Source organism: Gastrolobium bilobum, unplaced genomic scaffold (genome assembly GCF_033153095.1).
Source record: "Gastrolobium bilobum isolate Gb01-03AN ecotype WA unplaced genomic scaffold, APGP_CSIRO_Gbil_v1 utg1595, whole genome shotgun sequence".
Lineage (NCBI taxonomy): Eukaryota > Viridiplantae > Streptophyta > Magnoliopsida > Fabales > Fabaceae > Gastrolobium > Gastrolobium bilobum.
The window spans coordinates 461,913-468,011 of NW_026899397.1; positions in this window are offsets into that span (position 1 = coordinate 461,913).

Below are 6,099 nucleotides of genomic sequence, written 5' to 3' on the forward strand. Positions count from 1 at the left end.
GAATCCCCTAGTTCTGTCAAAAACAGCCTTTAAATAGCCATCCTTTTATTCTCCTGAAACTTCCCTTTTAAAAACACGGTACTGCAATTCCCACAAACTGGCGCGGGTCCGTGCCATTGTGGTGTAAGACCGCGCCAGATCTCTGGAAAAATGGCCTAGCTAATTTTGATGCATCTTAGGAGTATCAATGCAGCGCAAGACCGCGCCATTATGGCGCAAAACCGCGCCATTTCTCTGGTAATTGGCCTGTGCACGCGGTGCTAAGTTGCGCCAGTGTGGCGCTAAGTTGCGCCACTTCTCTGGAATTTTGGCCCAGCAATTCGATGTAGCATGGAATTTCCACCCGTGTAGAGTCGCATCACTAAGCTTTTCGTAGTTTCCACCTCTTCTCCCTATTTAAACATAACAAATAGGTGAGAAATGTCATTGAGATGGAAAAGTCAATATAATAAACAAATATGTATAAAAAATGCTCTTCTATGACTTAATTCTCATCTATTTTTAGCCTGGAAAACTACATCTGCCAGAGGCACATCACCGACTTAGATCAATAATGTTGTACTTGTCGGCATATTCGATCAGAACGGAAACCGCCAACCTTTCCGAACTGGAAAGAGCTGCTACTGGGGTAGCATAGTCCCTAGGACGCCTTCGATAATGCTTTTGCGTCCAATACAATTCGAATCGACATGATAGATCCCCGTTGTCCAGCCACTCTTTGGCGAACCAGGGAAGGGAGTCAGAACGAGATGCCACCTTAAAATAGGCATCCTTAAAGCCCTTGAAGGATTGGGAGTAAGAAATAAAAATACTCCTACCTGGAGTACCTCGAAGGGTTATCCACCATTTCCTTTCTTTAGCCTCGGCACCAGTCCGGGCGGTATATACATCAAATAAAAAGAAGAAAAGAGAAACTGTGCAAGGCAGACAGAGGTAGGCACACACTTGCTCGAAACCTCGAATAAAAGCCCATGAATTAGGATGAAGCTGCGAGGGCGTAATCCTAAGTCGGCGAACCACGACCATTTGAAACTTGGTAAGAGGGAACCAAATCCCCAACTTGGTAATCAGATCTCGATAAAAGTAGAAGAAATGAGGCTCGTCCAAGGTAGGACCCGAGCACACTGGATAATCGCTTGCTGGAAAAATATCAACCCCACTGGGGTCTCCAACTGGAAGTTGGGCTACATCGGCGGGAGACATCGTAGATCGCATGTGCAAAATCTTGAGAAGAACCCAATCTTGAATGTCAGATCCTTCCATAATTATGGCCCTGAAATACGAAGGATGAGGATCAGTACAAAAATCAGCCAAATCCGACCTCGGACTTCCGAGATCAGACGACAACGAACATGGACTCCAAGAAAAAGGAATGAAGCTGTCAGAACTACTGACAAGGTCAACAAACGACATCTGACTTGAAGCCGAATCACCAAAATAAGAAGGGGTAGCCGATTCCGGAAAACCCAGCTCGGATGAAGAAAGGTTGGAAGAACTATCGCTCAACCCAAGAGGAGGGATCCGATCTAAAACGGACCTCAGACCCGGGACCACCTGAGATGATGACAAAATATAGGATAAAGGAACCTGATCAGGAGAGGAATTCAACCCAGGAGTTGAAGGGTTCGAAACCAAAGGAGGATCGCCCACGCCAAAGTTAAGTTGAGTTTGACGACCCCCTCCTTCCGACCTCTCCCTCCCCTACCACGTCCACCTCGGGAACTCCGGCGACCTCCTCGAGGACCGCGAAGAAGCTGTTGAAGCTTCTCCTCCTCAGTATACTCCTTGCCATAAAACCAATACTGAACGGCTCGAGGTAACTCCTTTATCATTTCCTCATCGATCTCCCTTCCATCACTTCAGCCAACAGCCGCACCAGAAGAACTGGGAATACTCATCGTCCACTCCAGAAAGGAGAACTAAAGAAATACCCCTCCCCAGCAAGAAATAAACAAATGCTTGAAACGAAAAGTTTGAAGGAAGAAGAAGTACCTGGTTGGAAAGAGGTGGAGAAAAGGGCGAACAAACTTAGAACTCCTCAACAACAATGGGAGACTCGAAAACCCCAAGAAGCACGCCTGAAGATGGAGGGGAAATACACAGAAAGGAGAAATGCAAAGTGAAGTAAGAGTTGCAAATGAACACGAGAAGAAGAATTTAAAGGCCTTCACCCTACTTGGTTTAGGGGCTATGCTAGGCGCGAAGATGAAAGGTTTGCAAACGGTTAAGTAACCGAGGGCAAAACGGTAACCTCACCCTACACGAATTAAATGCGTGCAATCATCACGCACGCAAAGGCAGGACGACTCACTGCCCACTACGCATGAACCCCCAACAACCAGGAGACACGTGGTGCTCATAACCGTAAAGGCTAAGCAAGGGTCACGCTCGAATGACAAGGGTCAGGCATAATCCTGTCCACGAAGCGATGGCCGAGGTATACGTCACGGCTTGATAGCATAAAGGAAACTTTGACAGCTTCAGAAATTTCAAAACTGTTTACAAAGGGCATGCAACATCACCGACATGGCAGATACCAAAACTACGTCCCAGGTGTCGACCCGAGTAGGAAACATCTCGGCAACAACAAGTCCGAGATAACGTATTAACACCTTGGCATTCCGATCTTCGGAGTACCGAGCTGGGGGGCAACTGTTATGGATATCTATCATATCCTAACTACTCACCTTAGAATCTACTAAAGGATAAATATATAATTATCCTAACAATGCCCAACAGTCAAATATTCAAGATAAAGACCTTATCCCAACAGAAAGGGAGTTGAACCCTGATGCAACTGGGAGATCTAAAGGGCCCAAGCCTAGGAAGGTAATCCTTATAAATAAGAGCCTAAAGACCCCAGGTGCACACTTTGAACCTATATACTATTACTGCCAACACTGTGCACACACCCACGTCTTGGCTATAAGCCTATTGCTTATGCGCAGTGATTGAGACATTGGCTATAAGCTTAGTATACATCTGATTATACAGTATCTCTGATTACAGTATAGCAATACGGTCTTTCCAGGACCGAACATACACACTTTCGATTTAAACTAATTTTACACATTTTGACATGGAGATATTTTATAATGTGTGGGACGTTCGATCCTCCAATGTTAGGTCATCACTAGCCAATAGCCATTACCACATCATTGTTATCGGCCACGTCGTTATATATTAGAATTTAGCCACATGTCATCGTCCTCGCCACCGGTTGTTGAAAATTTGAAATCCAATCTCCTCGTCCTTAATCACCATCATTATTTTTATTAAGGTAGACTAAACAACTAGTTTGTTATGACGATAAAGATTTAGATACACAACGAAAATATATTATTAATACTTTTTTTTAGTACAATTTTTAATACTTCTTTATATCCTATTACTTTAATGATTTACACTTCCCGTTAAATTTAATTCAAATAGTTTGCCTATATGTATAAACTTTTAGAGATTTCATTATGCATCAGAACAAGGTTGTTGAATCCCAATATATATTGTATATTGTTTAGCCGGCTTTTTATATCGTGTATTTTGAATCTTAAGATTAAAAAATATAATAAAAATAATTTTATAATATATATTAAATTATTTATTAAATTATTTTTTTATTAATTCAAAATTTTTAGATTGATTTGAGTTTTTTTTTGGTAGATAAGATTTTTGAGTTTAAATCACAAATCAAATATTTATTTTCTTTTCCTCATTAATAATTATTTTTTAGATTTTTTTTTTAAATTTAAATCATGAGTCAAAATTTTATTTCTTTTTAATATTGAAAATTTCAAAGTTTGATTTAATTTTCGTATCCTATCATACACGTTACACATCGTATCGTATGACATAGTATAGTATCGTCCCATACGAATCCTTCTGATACACCTCATGATACATATTGCTGAGCTTGTGAATTATATCGTATCATATCATTTATCGTACAAAACTGATAACTATACATTACACAAATTATGCGAGTCTATTACTATCTTTATTTTATTAATAGGTTTAATATATCTCCAGTCAATAGAGATAATTTAGTTTTCAGTGAGTCCAAAATGACGTTGTTTTGAGATTAAGAAAAATATATTTTTGTAATTCTAATTTATTTCAGGATTATATTAATCTTTATTATTATAATTTTTAATCTTTCAACCCTCAAATGATATCGTTTTGTGCTTACTTAAAATAATTTTATTTTTAAGTAGAAATTGTATAAATCTACATATTGAAAAGAGATACGTAAAATTTAGTGTAGGGAGTTTTATTCTTCTTATAGTGGTGTCAAAATCAAGGTTATAGAGAAATAATGAGCACACCATTTTAATTTTGAACTGTTTTAAACTATAACCTTTCTCATTGGGAAGAGATTTTGTTAGATCAATTTTTTTTGCTAGATACAAAAACAGTTAAAAAGTAGAAAACAAAAAGAAAAAAAATCAAGGACACCCTAATTCGAAAAGTGATTGAGGAGTTCGCAAATAAAAGTAAGAGTAATTCGGAGAAGGTTCAATAAGACAAAATCATTATCCAAATTCAAGCTAGCAAGAGGTTCGACAAATAATTGTCAGAGCAATTAGTCTCCTTGGACTTACTAATTATGATAAATATATTATAATATATAATTTAAGTGGTAAGTCAGTTTGGGGTTTATATAATATAAAGGGTTTTCATCAATTAACGGTTTATATAATGCAAATGCGATTTAATTGGTATCGAGACTTAAAGAGAAATATCAAAATACGAGGTCCCTTTTTTCAATTGAAATTTATAACGAGGTTTTAATTAGACTTTTTCTATATTTTTCTGAAGTTGTAATCTTCTTAATCAGACTTTCATAATGACGACATTTTCTTAGTTGACAATATAATCAATACATTTAATTTTAACTGATAACATAACTAGTAATTTTTTTTCTATATAGTTGAAATTAAGTTAGATTCTATCAAATTTTAGTTTTGAAAGAACTTCAATACTTGCCAGAATTATTAACAACTCTTCCAAAATGATATTATTCCTAAAATGAGTAAGTAATGATTTAACTAACTTTAAAATTTAATATGATAAAATCACGATGAACTTTAAATTAAATAAAAAATAAATATATTTTATTTACTTACTTTAAAGAAAAAATCACTTTAAAATAGTCTTCAGTGTTCGTTGATTTTGGATTGTTATATCTTATATGTACAATTTTATGAAATCAAGTTTATAAATAATTAATATTATAATTTAAGGAATAGTTAAGATTATGCAAATATTCATTCACATTATTATGTTTTAGTGAATTTATTTTTCAATGTTAAATAAAATAAACAAGGATGTATTGTGAAAAGTGAAAATTAAATATTTAATATATACTTAAATAAGAAATTTAGAATATATATATATATATATATATATATATATATATAGAGAGAGAAATATTTCTACGTCAACTTGAAATAAGTTTATCTAAGGCCATCTCAAAACTACGTCGTTTTGTTTATTTATTTCCTTATATTAATTGATTCACCTTTGAATGGTTATGATTCTCCTTTTCTCTTTTTTTCTTTATCACCATTGATCCATCTTTGTACGGTTATGATTTAGTAGTCGGAGATAAAATTATCTCAAACAGTTTGAAAAATAATAAGCCTATATATATATATATATATATATATATATATATATATATATATATATGATAAAATTATTTTTGCAGTCGCTTTACGTATAGCAACGTATGATTCCCCACATTTAATGCTTTCATCTTTTGTATGGTTATGATTCCCAGTATTTAGTGCTTTCATGTATATATATCTGACAAGTATTTGATTGCTGAACGTATAACACTTGCAGAAATGTATATCCCTATATATATATATATGTTTGACAAATTATTTATATTTGCGATCTAAAGCAATGGTTTGAATTACTTTACTAAATCTCAATATATAAAAAGAAAATTTATTACATTACTTATGTCTGCAAAAAAAGGAATGGTAGTTGGCAACAGTTAAAACAGTTTTAACTATAAACTGAGTCTTACATAACGAGTAGTCATCCAGTTTCATTTAAAAAAGTTAAGTTTGTTAAATACGATGGGTGCAAATG